The sequence below is a fragment of the Bos indicus x Bos taurus genome, chromosome 5 (genome assembly GCF_003369695.1).
Source record: "Bos indicus x Bos taurus breed Angus x Brahman F1 hybrid chromosome 5, Bos_hybrid_MaternalHap_v2.0, whole genome shotgun sequence".
NCBI classification, from domain to species: domain Eukaryota; kingdom Metazoa; phylum Chordata; class Mammalia; order Artiodactyla; family Bovidae; genus Bos; species Bos indicus x Bos taurus.
In genome coordinates, this window is record NC_040080.1 from 110,624,138 (window position 1) to 110,641,455 (window position 17,318).

Sequence of the window (17,318 nt, forward strand, 5' to 3'; positions counted from 1 at the left end):
CATTGTACTGGAACAAGGCCGGCCATTTGGGTATAACTGCGCTAATAAGGAAGCAGAATGAACCAGATTTCAGAGAGAAGAAAGCAAGATAACAGATTCAGAAACAGGCAGAGGCATGAGGCCATGTGACAAGAGAAAGCAAAAATAAGACCAGGAATTAAGGAGAGAACAAATCTTTCTTAATTACTGATATCTTTCCATTTCTTCATAAAGCAACAAGTGTATTTTCTTACACTGAATCCTTTAAAATATCCCAGAATTCTTATAATAAACTAACATTACTTTAAGCTACTTGACTCGGCTTTTAAGTCCTATAGGTGAAAAACAAAGTCCCTGATTATGATCTCTCCTACTCTTCTAGTCCCCCACCCCCGTCTAGTCCCCCACCCCCATCTCTTTTCTTCCTCGGTTTTCCTTGACCCAAAGGATAATGCATGCCATCTGGATATTTTCTCTTAATCTCTGAATCATGCCCAGAAATTACAGGGCAAATAGTCAATAAATACTGGTAGACTTTTATAGCATCAAGAACACAAATGAGAGGATGATGGAATATGTTGCACAATTCAATATAACCCTTCCTTTTACAGCATAACTTTGAGGCACTGCATCAGATACTATATATGCATCAACTCTTTTCTTAAAGCACCATTCAAGGTAAGAGTTATTAGTTTCTTTTACAGATGAGAAAACAGGAGTGTGATATTAACAGTGCTACCCCAAAATACATGGCTTAAAAGCTGAAGAATCAGAGCTATAATCCCAGTTTATTGAACTACCAATAAACCCTATACTATAGTAAATCCATATACTTTGTTCTTCAATACAATACACAGACTTAAAAAATCACAACCCCCACTAGAGTCTTCACACAAAAAAAATGAATATGAAATGATGAAAGCAAGGTGTCTTAAGCACTATTGGAGCCAAAGAAGCAATGCAGCAACACCAGATTATGGAATGAATGAGTTCTGTGCAGAAAAAAGTGCAGCTATGAGAAAATGGACATTTCTTTGCTCCAACCTCAGTGCCAAAGTAGAATAAAAAAATCTGTCCCATCTTATCGGCATATCAGAGAATGTGCAGAACAAGGAGGCTGGCCAAGGATGCTCAGACATCCCCGGAAGAAGGAGCAGTGGTTGAAGACATTTTACAGAGGCATTTTATAGAGCCTGTTGTATTTTGAAGGCTTCAAGAGGGCAGGAACGCTGTGCTGCAGCACATAACACAGTGCTTGGCACATACCAGGAGCTCAGTGAATCCTACTGAGTGAATGAGCTCCAACTTCTGTAAGTTTCAGCAACTGCACCGATGCAGACAGCCCTAAGTAGGAAGAAAAGTGCAGAAGTACAGTTAGTGTTGAGGACAACTGAAAGGATGAAATCCAAACAAGTGCTGATAGAAAACCAGAGATAACCCTTTGTAAGCTGGGGGGGAGTGGGATGTTCCCAACAACGCAGAGTAACCATCTGGACACAAACAAGAGTAGAGGAAGAACTAGCACTGGAGAGAAACAGTGACTGACAGAGAATCAGGGGAAGTAACTTAGAAAAGAAGACAGAAAAAAATCAACACATTTCTCCTAATGAAATCTCTATGAGAATTTTGCCGTGGGAAGGGTTGGAAGTTAATGCTGTGAATATATATCACACAATAATGATAAGGATCATACAAAATAAAAATATAGCTAAATTTTATTGAAGACTTACAAAAGTATTTTAAATGAACTCATTCATTTGAACTTTGAATCCTGACAACAACTCCGTTAGGCAGCTACTATTACTATTACCATTTTTGCAAATAAAGAAACAGAAATTCAAAGAGCAAAGTAATTTCCTTAAGATGAAAAAGCTTGTAAGTAATAAAACCAAGATTCTAGTCCAAGCCATTTTGAACAGTAAGGTCCATTTTCATAACCACTGAGTCACAGTTTATAATCAATGCAAACTGTATGTAGTATATTCTTCAGTGTGGTTTCAGTCATTCTCAGTCCACTGTACTGTCATTATAAAGTTCCGAGTTTAAAAGAACGAAACCCTTTCAGGCAGTTATAGATCATATTTGGATCCAAGTTGGCTCCACTGGACATTTGTAGACTGATACGGTAGCTGGAATATCTATCCACGCTCTGCCTCTAACCACCCAAAACTTGCCCCTCATCAAGAGAAATACATTTTTTTCTTTTTCTTGTATTTTTTATCGATTTGAGATGATGGCTATTCACTAAACTTATTATGATAATCATTTCATGAAGTCAAATCACTATGTTGTACATTTTACACACATATAGTGCTATATGTCAAATTACAACTCAGTAAAATTGGGGAGAAAAACAGGTCTATGTTAAAAAAAAAAAAAAAAAAAAAAGAACTTGCCTCCCATCCATGACCCACAGGACCTGAACATAAGTCTAAGGCAAGAAGTCACTGCCTTTATAAAGAACTTTAAAATTATTCTAGGCCATCTTCTGGGCATCTGTGCTGCTGCTGCTGCTGTCACTTCAGTCGTGTCCGACTCTGTGCGACCCCATAGACGGCAGCCCACCAGGCTCCCCTGTCCCTGGTATTTTCCAGGCAAGAACACTGGAGTGAGTTGCCATTTCCTTCTCCAATGCATGAAAGTGAAAAGTCAAAGTGAAGTTGCTCAGTCGTGTCCAACTCTTAGCAACCCCATGGACTGCAGCCTACCAGGCTCCTCCATCCATGGGATTTTCCAGGCAAGAGTACTGGAGTGGGGTGCCATTGCCTTCTCCGGGGCATCTCTCATTGCTACTGATTACTATACCTCATTTTCAATTCATTCCTGTTTAAATCTTTCTAGATTCATGGATTTAAAAAGACTGATAGGTAGACAGATTAATACCTGTCTAGTGTTTGGATTATCTTCTTAGCCTTGGCAACTGAAATTTTTGGCTCATGGATTTGAATTAGTAGTTACGTTTCAATTCTATGCATTCTTTCAGTTTTTTTATAATCACTAACTTTGTGTTTTCTGGTTAATTTGATTTGATTTCATTTTTCCATACTTCCTGTTCACATATGACCCATTATCCCATTAGGCGGCAGTTGAGGCAGTTTAGAAGAAAGAAATGTCAACATTTAAAACTTTTGAGTCGCTAGGACCTGACCTATACAACTTCTAAACTAGCTAAATAAAGAGCTCAGGGCATACTGTAAATAATATCTTTGTGCAATCATATTATCATTTAGAGGCAGTATTTATGACTCTCTTTGGAAATCAGGTCTGACAATGCAGAGAACGAAAGAAAAGAATACGGACTCTGGGTCTCTACAGGAGTCCTGTGTTTTGACTTTCAGTTCAGTTCAGTCGCTAGATTATGTCCAACTCTTTGCGACCCCACGGACTGCAGCATGCCAGGCCTTCCGGTCCATCACCAACTGCCGGAGCTTGCTGAAACTCATGTCCATTGAGCCGGTAATTCCATCCAACCACCTTATCCTCTGTCGTCCCCTTCTCCTCTTACCTTCAATCTTTCCCAGCATCAGGGTCTTTTCAAATGAGTCAGTGCTTCACATCAGGTGGCCAAAGTACTGGAGCTTCAGCTCCAGCGTCAGTCCTGCCAGTGAATATTCAGGACTAATTTCCTTTAGGATTGACTGGTTTGATCTCCTTGCAGTCCAAGGGACTCTCAAGAGTCTTCTCCAACACTACAGTTCAAAAGCATCAATTCTTCGGTGCTCAGCTTTCTTTATCATCCAACTCTCACATCCATACATGACCACTGGAAAAACCATCTAGCTTTGACTAGACGGACCTTTGTCGGCAATGTCTCTGCTTTTTAATATGCTGTCTAAGTTTGTCATAGCTTTTCTTCCAAGGAGTAAGCATCTTTTAATTTCATGGTTGCAATCACCATCTGCAGTGATTTTGGAGCCCACAAATATAAAGTCTGTCACTGTTTCCATTGTTTCCCCATCAATTTGCCATGAAGTGATAGGACCGGAGGCCATGATCTTGGTTTTTTGAATGTTGGTTTTAAGACAGCTTTTTTACTCTCCTCTTTCACTTTCATCAAGACGCTCTTTAGCTCCTCTTCGCTTTTTGCTATAAGGGTGATGTCATCTGCATATCTGAGGTTATTGCTATTTCTCCCAGCAATCTTGATTCCAGCTTGTGCTTCGTCTAGCCCAGCATTTCACATGATGTACTCTGCATATAAGTTAAATAAGCAGGGTGACAGTATACAGCCCTGACTTTTCCCACCACCAAGTCTAGGATTAGGGCCAGGGAAGAGGGAAGGTGGACAATGACAGAGGCTTGAGTTCCCTTTTTCAGAAGATACTCAAGAAACTAGGGAAACTCTGATATTCTAGCATTTAGTAAAGCACAGGACCAGTGTAGTAGTACTGGCTGAATGGAAAGTGCAGGCAGAAGGAGGCTAAGACCACTCATAGGAATCCTATAGCTCATAGAGGGGACAACTAGCGAACAAAGATTTCTCCTTCCCACTAGAGCATAAGCGAGGGACAGTTCAGCAACAACCTGCAAGTACTGATGAACAGGACCAGACAATGTCCATCTCAGAACATTCCCACACGAATTGGATAAAATAACCCAGGGAAGATGTAAAAGCTCCTCACTGCTGTGTTGATATTCAGTAAATGGTGTTGCAAACCAGCCACAAGCTTAGGGAAAGGTATTGGTGGTGAAATCCTGAACTGACTGAGGTGATGTTTCAGCCACTCCATGTAACAATGTTCAAAATGAATATTAATTTCAATTACAGAAAAATTACACAATTTACTTTTCTTACACACGTGTTTGTGAGCTGATACCACTACCCTGCTATAACTCCACTTGTCATTTCATCCCTTTATTGTGATTACTTTGGGGCACTATTCCTTTCACCAAATTCTGGGTTTAATAAGCATCCACAATTCCCAGAGAAGCCAATCAATACTTTTAGTCTTAATTTTTTGAGTGTTCCTAATAATCTGGTATCCAAAAGAGGTCACTTATCCTATATTACGGAGAAGGCAATGGCACCCCACTCCAGTACTCTTGCCTGGAAAATCCCATGGATGGAGGAGCCTGGTAGGCTGCAGTCCATGGGGTTGCTAAGAGTCGGACACGACTGAGCGACTTCACTTTCATTTTTCACTTTCATGCGCTGGAGAAGGAAATGGCAACCCACTCCAGTGTTCTTGCCTGGAGAATCCTAGGGATGGGGAAGCCTGGTGGGCTGCCATCTATGGGGTCACACAGAGTCGGACATGACTGAAGTGACTTAGCAGCAGCAGCAGCATCCTATATTAAAGTTAATATTACGAATGTGTTCTAAAGAAAAAGAGAGAGAAATGAGCTTTTATTGAACTGCAAAACATCAAAAATATTTGTATATTTCTGCATCCTGGAGCTATAACTATCATTTGCATTTAAAGGTATAAGAAGGAAGATACACAGAAGTAGTTAAAGTTTTCTGTGGTGACAAAGGTCAAAACTTTCAACAAGATGAAGATTTTTGCTTTTTATAAGATCTCATTTTGTGGATGTGTGGTATAACCCAACAAAAGAAAGGTCAATTAAGGCAGCATTTCAGAAAAGGTTAACTCCTAACAAATAAGGTGGAGTCAGAGCTTGAGGCATGCTTAGAGCAGGCCTGGGGGGATTAGGATGGCCTTGTTCAAAGCTACAAGGATATGCTGGATTACTAAAAGTCAGTGGATTGTCTAAAATTGGAATTAAGATCAAACACACACACCAAATCCATGCTTCTAATCCACACGCCACAGTCTAGGGACCAACAGTGTTCTCCTATAATAAAACAAGTTGACAGAGCTGGGAGTTGAGAAGGGAATCATCAGACTGGATTAGGGCCCACTCTAAAGACCTCATTTTAACTCAGTCATGTTTATAAAGGGCCCATCTGCAAATGCAGTCACATTCTGAACTACCGGGTGTTAGGGCTTCCACATTTGAATTTTGTGGTTGGGGGAAGGACACAATTCAGCCCAGAATACTTCTCTTATCTAAAATTAGATGAACACTCAAAACTACAATGAGGTTCTACATTGCACCAGTCAGAATGGCCATCATTAAGAAGTTTAAAAATTGCAAATGCTGGAGAGGGTGTGGATAAAAAGGAACCTTCCTACCCTATTGGTGGGAATGGAAAGTGTCACAGCCACTATGGAAAACAGTACGGAGGTTCCTAAAAAAACTAAAAACAGAGTTACCACAAGATCCAGCAGTACCATTCCTGGGCGTATATCTGGAGAAAACTCTAATTCAAAAAGGTAGACGTACCTCAATGTTCATAGCAGCACTATTTACAACAGATAAGTCGTGAAAGCAACCTAAATGTCTATTGACAGATAAATGGATATAAAAGATGTGGCTCAGTAGTAAAGAATCCACTTGTCAATCCAGGAGACATAGGAGACACCGGTTCCATCTCTGGATCAGGAAGATAATCCGGAGGAAGAAATGGCAATCCTCTCCAGTATTCTTGCCTAGAGAATCCCATGGACAGAAGAGCCTGGCAGGCTACAGTCCATGGGGTCACAAAGAGTCAGACATGACTGAACACATACACACACATGTACTTGTTCAGTCACTAAGTCGAGACCAGCTCTTTTGTGATCCCATGGACTGCAGGATGCCAGGCTCCCTTGTCCTTTGTTATCTCTTAGAGTTTGTACAAATTCATGTCCATTCAATCAGTGATGCTATCTAACTATCTCATCCTCTGCTGCTCCCTTCCCCTTTTACCTTCAGTCATTCCCAGCATCAGGGGCTTTTCCAGTGAGTTGGCTCTTTGCTTTAGATGGCCAAAGTATTGGAGCTTCAGCTTCAGCATCAGTCCTTCCAATGAATATTCAGGGTTGATTTCCTTTAGGATTGACCGGTTTGATCTCCTTGCAGTCCAAAGAACTCTCAAGAATCTTCTCCAGCAGCACAATTTGAAAGCATCAATTCTTTGGCGCCCAACCTTCTTTATGGTCCAGCTCTCACATTTGTATATGTGTACTAGAAAAACCATAGCTTTGACTGTATGGACCTTTGTTGGCAAAGTGATGTCTCTGCTTTTTAATATGCTGTCTAGGTTTATCATGGCTTTCCTTTCGAGAAGCAAAGTGTCTTTTAATTTCATGACTGCAGTCACATCCAATTTACCTTGATCCATGGACCTAACATTCCAGATTCCTATGCAATATTGTTCTTTACAGCATCAGACTTTACTTTCAGCAACAGACACATCCACAACTGAGCACTGTTTCCGCTTTAGTCCAGTCTCTTCATTCTTTCTGGAGCAATTTCTCTACCCTTTGCCAGTAGCATATTGGACATCTACCATCCTGGGGGGGAGGGCTCACCTTCCGGTGTCATATCTTTTTGCCTTTTCATACTGTTCTTGGCATTCTCGAGGCAAGAACACTGGAGTGGTTTGCCATTCCCTTCTCCAGTGGACCACGTTTTGTCAGAACTCTCCACCCTGACCCACCACTGGCCCTGCATGGTACGGCTCACAGCTTTCTTTTTTCACTTTGGCTAGCTTTCTGTGACAGTAGTTTTCATTCTAGAGGCTGTGGGACTGTAGTTCTTGCTTCTTCTGTCTGTCCTCTGATGGATGAGGATAAGAGTCTTGTGTGAGCTTCCTGATGGGAGGGACTAGCTATAGGGAAAACTGGGTCTTGCTCTGGTGGGCAGGGCCATGCTCAGTAAATCTTTAATCCAATTGCTGATGGGTAGAGGTGTACTCCCTCCCTGTTAGCTGTTTGGCCTGAGGTGACCCCGTTTTGGAGTCTACAGGTCTATGGTAGGGCTAATGCCAACACACACCAACAGACATGCCATCCAGAACCATTTTTAGTCAGTCTTTAGACTAAAAGGAATACAATGTGAATGCACTCTTTTCCATTTCCTCCCCCTAAGGATTTACTCCCCTCCAGAATCTGCCTAATTTCATTCATTTATCAGTGCCTTCCGGTAATTGATACTTGCATGTTGTCTAGGATTTATATTGTGTCTGTGAAAGCCAGTCTCATAGGAGCTTACCAGCCATAGCCAATGCAGAAGATAGGGTAATTTTTACAACCATTTGAAAAACTATTTGGTGGCATTTATTTAAGGTGAATTGCTTCATATCTTATTAATCAGTAATTTTATTTCTAATATAGTTATATATGTATGTTCACACAAAAACTTGTATGACTATATTTATAGCAGCATTATTTGTAATAGCCAGAAACTGGAAGTGACTCAAATTTCTATCAACATTAGAGCAATAAATTGTGACACATTCAAATGATGGAATAACATACAATTAGAATGCTGCTAAGTCACTTCAGTCGTGTCCAACTCTGTGCGACCCCATAGACGGCAGCCCACCAGGCTCCTCCGTCCATGGGACTTTCCAAGCAAGAGTACTGGAGTGGGGTGCCATTGTAAACTATTGCTAATGAAACAACATGAATTTTACAACAGAATGTTGAGCAAAGGAAGCCTAATATAAGGGAATACCTACTAATAGATTATGTTTCAACGAAATTAAAAAAAACGACAATAACAAAAAACCAAAAACAACAATAACAAAAAACTAATACACAGAGTTAAGAGACAGGAATAATGGTTACATTTTGGGAAGGAGAAGACAGAGGTTTTCTAATAATATTCTGTTTCCTGGACTGAGTACATCTAATTACCAGGATGTGTTCACTTTGTAAAAAATACCTTGAACTATCAATATATATGTGCTATTTGTGTGCTTCTCCATACATATATTTCAATAAACAATTCAAAGAAACAAAATAAAATTAGACTAGCAAAAACAAAATTTAAAAAATAGTCTTTTAAGAAACAGATTTTTCCTAATGTAGATAAACTGTTTTAGGATGCTGTACAGAATCTTTCAGATTAATGGTCTCTTAAAGAATACATAGAAACATTTTATTACATTCTTTGATCTACAAAAGTCTGTGCAACTGCCTAAGAACTCTTAAAATCATAAAATGCTTATATCTTGGGACTATCTGCTTTATTTAAAATCATGTTTACTTTGAACACTGTACATTATAAAATTCAGTACACACATTATAATATAAATTTCCCTTAGCTTTGTCTCTTAACCTATTTTCATCTTCTTTCATTCATTTTTGCCCTGGGCCCCCTATTCCCAGGAGTGGGGACATCTTTTTCTAAAACATATGCACTCTTCCTAGGGACTCATAAAGGTTGATTGATAAAAAACATACTCTCTCATGTTCTCTGCTTGTTCATCCACTTATGATTCCTTCGAGGCCAAATTCTTGTCACTGACCTTCCTCCAGTGAACGTCAGCCCCAGGGAGAGGTTCCATGTATCCAGAGAGGTCATGACCATCCACATTCACTCTTTTATCCTTTAAAACAATGTATTGGTGCTGCAGGGCACCAGAATAGTCAAACCTTTGTTAGAAGACAGATTCATTCTGTGTAAAGCCATTAACTGGATATTAACATTTCACTTCTGTTTTCCTTCTAAATTTTTTTCCCATTGCTTTTTACAGTGCAGTGGCTAATTATTTTTTAAATGCTTAACGCCTTGCTCTGTGTTTCATACTATTAAATATTTGTAATTCCATCAGAATACACACTGATAGTGCAGAAAAAATCAATCCATATACTAAAGCCAGAATTGTTTAAAATATAAATAAAGATTTATCAGGCATCAGACCGTCCATACAGTGAATGGAAATTTAACTTTGTAACTCTCTGCAGACCCTGCATTTCTGATAAACCACTTGATAAATTTAATCTACTTTTCTCGTTGTTAACCATACTTCAGAAGAGTGGACGATGCGGGAGGGGGTCTAATATTAATAGATTCAGACATTGTCAACACTGCTGCAAAGGAATGATACTGTACATATTTAAAGTCAGTATCCAAATATTCTGGAAAGCTGAACCACATAAATATAGAACAGCCTCACATTCTACACCAGTCACTACATAGTTGGGAAACTATGCATCAGTTAAACAAAGAAATTAAACACATAGGGCCTGCTACATTTAAATATTTAAGTGCCATATTTTAAACAAATCATATTACTGTAGGCCAGAGGATTTCCAAGAAAAAAAAGTGAATCTTTGATAGAACCTCTTTTTTTTTTTTTCTTGAGATTTTGTACTTCACACAATAATGCTTTTCATTGCTGCACTTTCTCCAAATGTTTTCAACTTCTTAGAGGGTACATTGTTTTGTAAGAAGAAACTGTAGATTTTCCAAAGAGACTCCCTCCCACTCAGATGCCCTGAGGGAGTTAGAGCCTCTACACACAACTTATTTTCATTTCCCTCACCCCAAAAATGATCAAATAAGGACTGTTTTCCCACCAACATTTCTAGGGCAAGAAGCCTACAAGAGCAACCTTTATCACCACAAACATCTCTTCTCTTTCCTGTTCTGGCACATTCAAAAAGATTATCTAACACACACCAACTGTATCGGAATCAGGGCTCCTGCGATTTCAAAGACACACCAGGTGAATATACAGTTTTAAGCCATTGGGAAGGGGATCTCTTGAGTGTCTCTGGAATCTGCCTCTAACAATTGGGGAATCTCAAAAAATGCTACAGAATTAATCTCAATACAATTGCTTTTGAGACTCTGCTGCTTTTTGCCACCAAAATAGACATTTGTTGGCTGCACAATTCTCAGCATCTTGGTTCAAATAAGGATACTGCATATTACATATTCTGTACTATTTTGGAGTTGCCATGGCAGAGAAGAGAAAAGATATTTTGGTTGATGGAATGTCTCTTAACAGAGCTCCTTATTTTGGCCTTCCTGACTTTTTGACGCAGTTTTCAGATCTACTTTAAGTACTTCCATGACCTTCTTTTTTTTCTTAATTATTTGAAACAGTAAACATACCAGTGCCCCAGAAAGAGTAGAAGATAGAGTATTAAATGTGCAAATAGGCAGATGATCAGGATTTAAAAAATGAGATTCAGAAGAAAAGAATGAATAATCTGTCAGAATTTTAAGAAGCTCTTTAACTTTCAACCCGAACTCCTCCTGGTCCTTTCTCAGCTGCCTTTCTCTCTTTATCTTTCCACTGATGTTTCTCTTCTAGTTACTTAAAGTTGCTGTCTTATCATTTAAACACAGAATTAGTGTAATGGATTGGACTAGCTAATGCTGTAATTTGAAAGAACCTTAGTGGCTTAAGATGACAAGTTTCCCCCCCACCCTCACCCCGCCCAGAGAGGATATCCTTCCTGGATCAGCTCAGGGCTTGGCTCTGTTTCCCTTCCCTTAAGAATCAGGTCTACTGAGTAACTTTCATCTAGAACAGGAGCCAACAAACTATGACCCGCAGACTAAATCTGGCCTGCTGCCTGATTTTCTTTGACCCAGGAACTAAGAATGATTTTTACATTCTTTGCTGCTAAGTTGCTTCGGTCGTGTCCAACTCTGTGCGACCCCATAGACGGCAGCCCACCAGGCTCCCCCGTCCCTGGGATTCTCCAGGCATTAACACTGGAGTGGGTTGCCATTTCCTTCTCCAATGCGTGAAAGTGAAAAGTGAAAATGAAGTCGCTCAGTCGTGTCCAACTCTTTGCGACCCCATGGACTGCAGCCTACCAGGCTCCTCCGCCCATGGGATTTTCCAGGCAAGAGTGCTGGAGTGGGGTGCCATTGCCTTCTTTAAGAGTTGAAGTACTTTTGGAAAGAATAGTATTTTATGACACATTAAAACTACGTGAAACTTCTACTTCGATGTCCATAAGTAAAGAGTTATTGGGACAGAGCTATGTTCTTTCATTTATGTATCGCCTATGGTTGTTTTCCCACTACAACAGAGTTGAGTGGCTGCAACTAACACCATGTGGCCCACAAGTCTAAAATATTTATTATCTGGTCCTTGACAGAAAAATGCTGCCAACTCTTGAACTAGGGCAAGGCAGAGGATATAGGAAAGTACGGCAAATCAGGCAATGACTCTTTACGGCGTCCATCAGAGGTAAAACACAGACTTAGGCTCATCTTTCATTGTCTAAAACAGATCACATGGGACACCAAATTTTAACAAAGGGGTAAGGAACTCCAATCCTACTCTATGCCTGCTGCTGCTGCTGCTAAGTCGCTTCAGTTGTGTCCGACTCTGTGCGACCCCATAGGTGGCACAGGCTTCCCCGTCCCTGGGATTCTCCAGGCAAGAACACCAGAGTGGGTTGCCATTTCCTTCTCCAATGCATGAAAGTGAAAAGTCAAAGTGAAGTCGCTCAGTCGTGTCCAACTCTTCGCGACCCCATGGACTGCAGCCTACCAGGCTCCTCCGCCCATGGGATTTTCCAGGCAAGAGTGCTGGAGTGGGGTGCCATTGCCTTCTCTGACTCTATGCCTAGGAAAAAGCAAAAATATTTTGATGACCAGCATTGATAACTATCACAATTAAGAAAAAATAAATTAAAATTACACGCAGGTTAAATAGATTCTCTATTTTACAAATAATCTATTGATTGTCCTAGAAAATATGGAAAATTAACATGAGTTTCTGGCTCTTTCTCTAGAAATCAAACTCTGAAGATGCCAAAAAAGTGAGATGGAGGTTGAGGAATCTCAGAATATTGTACAAAAACTATAGAAAACTCTTAGGGATAGAGCTTAAGGCCTGAAGTAACTGGGAGCAGAGGGATGAGGGTAAGATAGCAACCAAATACAGAAGACTGAGGTGCAACAATAGGAGAAAGGCTGGTAAAGGGCTTTCTAACAGTGGCCATTTCTAACACATTACCCTAAAGCGTCATTGCCCCTCTCCAAATCAGAGCCAAAAAGATGGGAGAGATAGCATCAGGATAGCACAGGAGTTCAGCTGGAGTTAGAACAAAAAGCTGCAAGAACAGGCAGCCTAGACTCCATCCTCAGCATTCCCTTCCCTTATTTCTTCACTCTTTTTCCTACCCTTTGTCGCCATTTGTCAAGTTTTATAGTTACAGCTGCAGAAGACAGCTTCTAAAAGGATCTATAAGCCCAGGGAAGAGTCACTAAATGGGATATGGTCAGGGTGAGAGGACCACATGAAAGAAAGTGGTCCAGCCCAGAGGCTCTCCAATCTGGGATCATCTCTCCTCCCCCAAGGAGAGGAGTATAACCTTTTAAAATTAGACAAAAGAAGAAAAATACATACAAACAATGCAAATACAATGCAGGTTAAAAAATACTATAAATAAGAATATGTCAATAAATATAAAACTAGATGAAATTAATAAATTTAACTTTAAGCTAGAATGCAAATAGAAAGCTTGAATAAATTAATATTCATTAAATAAGTTGAAATATTAATCAAAGACCTTCTTAGAAAACACCCCAAGAAACCCCATGTGCAAATAATTTTTTAGGTATATGCTCCCAAAATTTCATGTAAGAAGTCATCTATTCCTTATACAAATTATTCCAAAAAGTTTTCTAGACTAATTTATTTTATTATTCCAAATAAAAATTTTAAAAGAATACCAAAAATAATAATTTAAGTAGATTTTTAAAAAGCATTTTATGGATTTAACACATATATGCAGGAAAAGTTAAGAACACTAGAACTTCATTAATTTTATAAAGAATATCTACAAAAATAACTAAAGCAAACATTACAGCTAATGGTGAAAATTTAGATATATTTCCTCAGGATCCAGAACAAGATAAAGAATAGTGCTATCACTGCTACTATTGAATATAGTACGTGAGGTCCTACTAACAAAATAAGGCAAAAAAAAAATGGGATTGCAAAATAAGAAAATGATTTTTAGAATGGACAAAAAAGGAACTCTATGCTGCCTACAAAAGACAACTTTGAATATAAACACACAGAGTGGGTGAAAGTAATTGGATGGAAAAAGATTTATCGTACAAAAGTGAAAAGTGAAAGTGAAGTCACTCAGTCATGTCCAACTCTTCTCAACCCCATGGACTACAGCCTACAAGGCTTTTCCAGGCAAGAGTACTGGAGTGGGGTGTCATTGCCTTCTCCAAAAAGTGAGGGGAGGGCAAAAAAAACTCGTTAGATACTATGGAAATTTCCATGGGTATCAAATCACCACTCTGTAAATTGACAATGCAAGCAAAAAAATTAAACATTTATCCTGTCACTCTAAATTTCAGAGAGAGAAAACTATATTTCAAGTATCTTTGGTAGATGAGAACAGGTAGCTCCATTCATCAAAAATATCAGCTAATACATGCAGATAAAATGACATATTAGAAACTTGCCATTTGCAAATCTAATGAAGTAATTGATTCAGCCTAGGGAAATGGTGATGGACAGGAAGGACTGGCGTGCTCTGATTCATGGGGTCACAAAGAGTTGGACACGACTGAGCGACTGAACTGAACTGAACTGATGCTCCTCAAAGGATGAGAATACCATTAGATTAATGGGTGATGAGAAACCATGAAATGAAGGGATCAGACTATTCCTACTTGTACTGATGGGGCAATCTAAACAACATTAAAGTGAGACTGTTGTTCAGTTGCTCAGTAGTGTCCAACTCTTTGTGACCCCATGGACTGCAGCACGCCAGACCTCCCTGTCCTTCACCATCTCCTGGAGCCTGCTCAAACTCATGTCCATTGAGTCGGTGATGCCATCCAATCAATTGCTCTCTGTTGTCCCCTTCTCCTCCTGCCTTCAATCTTTCCCAGCATCAGGGTCTTTTCTAGTGAGTTGGCTCTTCACATCAGGTGGCCAAAGTATTGGAGCCTCAACGTCAGCATCAGTCCTTCCAAGAAATATTCAGGATTGATTTTCTGTAGGATTGACTGGTTTGATTTCTTTGCAGTCCAAGAGATTCTCAAGAGTCCTCGCCAACATCACAGTTCAAAAGCACCAATTCTTTGGTGCTCAGCTGTCTTTATGGTCCAACTCTCACACACATACATGACTACTGAAAAAACCATAGCTTTGACTATATGGACCTTTGTTGGCAAAGTAATGTCTCTGCTTTTCAATAATGCTGTTTAGATTTGTCATAGTGTTTCTTCCAAGGAACAAGCATCTTTTAATTTCATGGCTGTAGTCACCATCTGTAGTGATTTTGGAGCCCAAGAAAATAAAGTCACTGTTTCCATTTTTTCCCCATTTATTTGCCATGAAGTGATAGCACTGGATGCTATGATCTTTGTTTTTAGAATGTTGAGTTTTAAGCCAGCTTTTTCACTCTCCTTTTTCACCTTCATCAACAGACCCTTCAGTTGCTCTTCGCTTTCTGCCATAAGGGTAGTATCATTTGCCTACCTGAGGTTATTGATATTTCTCCCAGAAATCTTGATTCCAGCTTGTCCTTTATCCAGCCTGGCATTTTGCATGATGTACTCTGCATATAAGTTAAATAAGCAAGGTGACCATTTACAGCCTTGACGTACTCCTTTCCCAATTTTGAACCAGTTCATTGTTCCACACCCCATTTTAACTGTTGCTTCTTGACCTGCATTCACGTTTCTCAGGAGGCAGGTATGGTGGTCTTGTATTCCCATCTCTTTCAGAATTTTCCACAGTTTGTTGTGATTCACACAGTCAAAGGCTTTAGCATAGTCAATGAAGCAGAAGTAGATGTTTTTCTGAAATTCTCTTGCTTTTTCGATGATCCAGTGGATGTTGGCAATATGATCTCTGTTTCCTCTGCCTTTTCTAAATCCAGTTTGAACATTTGGAAGTTCTCAGTTCACATACTGTTGAAGCCTAGCTTGGAGAATTTTGAGCATTACTTTTCTAGCATGTGAGATGAGTACAATTATGTGGTAGTTTAAACATTCTTTGGCACTGCCTTTCTTTGAGATTGGAATGAAAACTGACCTTTTCCAGTCCTGTGGCTACTGCTGAGTTTTCCAAATTTGCTGGCATGTTGAGTGCAACACTTTCACAGCATCATCTTTAGGATTTGAAATAACCCTGCATTATATGTTATCTGGTGGAACAGGAAATAATACATGTGAAAAATACACAGGATTATCCGAGATATATTCTTGCCAAAATAATTTGAACCTAACTTTCTACATCTAATTCCAGTCTATAGGAAGTATTACAGACAGAGAAACAAGTTAAATGACATTATAGGAAGAAACGTGCCAAATTCAGAATTTCTCAGGACACCTGATCCAGTTTCTTCAACAAGTCAATAGAGTGAAAAACCAAATAAGAGAGAACTGTTCTGTTTTAGAAGTAACACAAAAAAAGACATAATATCCAAATATAGTGAGACTCCTTTGCTTGGATCCTAAATCAAATTTCCTCCAAAAAGACATGTTTAGATAATTGGGGAAATCTGAATATGAACTGAAAATTTGAAAATTTCATGCAAAGACGTGCACAATAAAGGACAGAAATGGTATGTATCTAACAGAAGCAGAAGATATTAAGAAGAGATGGCAAGTATACACAGAAGAACTGTACAAAAAAAAGGTCTTGATGACCCAGATAACTATGATGGTGTGATCACTCACCTAGAGCAGACATCCTTGAGGGTGAAGTCAAGTGGGCCTTAGGAAGCATCACTACACACAAAGCTAGAGGAGGTGATGGAATTCCAGCTGAGCTATTTCAAATCCTAAAGATGATGCTGTTAAAGTGCTGCACTTTAAAAGAAGGGCAATGCTAAAGAAAGGTCAAATCACTGCACAATTGCACTCATTTCACATGCTAACAAATATTCAAAATCCTTCAAGCTAGGCTTCAGCAGCATGTTAACCAAGAATTTCCAGATGTACAAGCTGGATTTCAGATGTACAAGCTGGATTTAGAAAAGGCAGAGGAACCAGAGATCAAATTACCAACATCCACTGTATCATAGAAAAAGCAAGACAATTCCAGAGAAGCATCTATTTCTGTTTCATTGACTATACCAGTCTTTGACTGTGTGGATTACAACAAACTGTGGAAAATTCTTCAAGAGATGGGAATACCAGACCACCTTATCTGCCTCCTGAGAAACCTGTATGCAGGTCAAGAAGCAATAGTTACAATCAGACATAGAACAATGAACTGGTTCAAAATTGGGAAAGGAGTACGTCAAGGCTGTAAATGGTCACCTTGCTTATTTAACTTATATGCAAAGTACAGCATGCGAAATGCCAGGCTGGATGAAACTCAAGCTGAAATCAAGATTGTCAGGAGTAATATCAATAACGTCAGGTATGCGGATGACACCACCCTAATGGCAGAAAATGAAAAGAAACTAAAGAGCCTCCTGCTGAAAGTGAAAGAGGAGAAGACTGGCTTAAAACTCAACATTTAAAAAACTAAGATCATAGCACACAGTCCCTTCACTTCATGGCAAAAAGATGGGGAAAAAATGGAAATAGTGACAGATTTTATCTTCTTG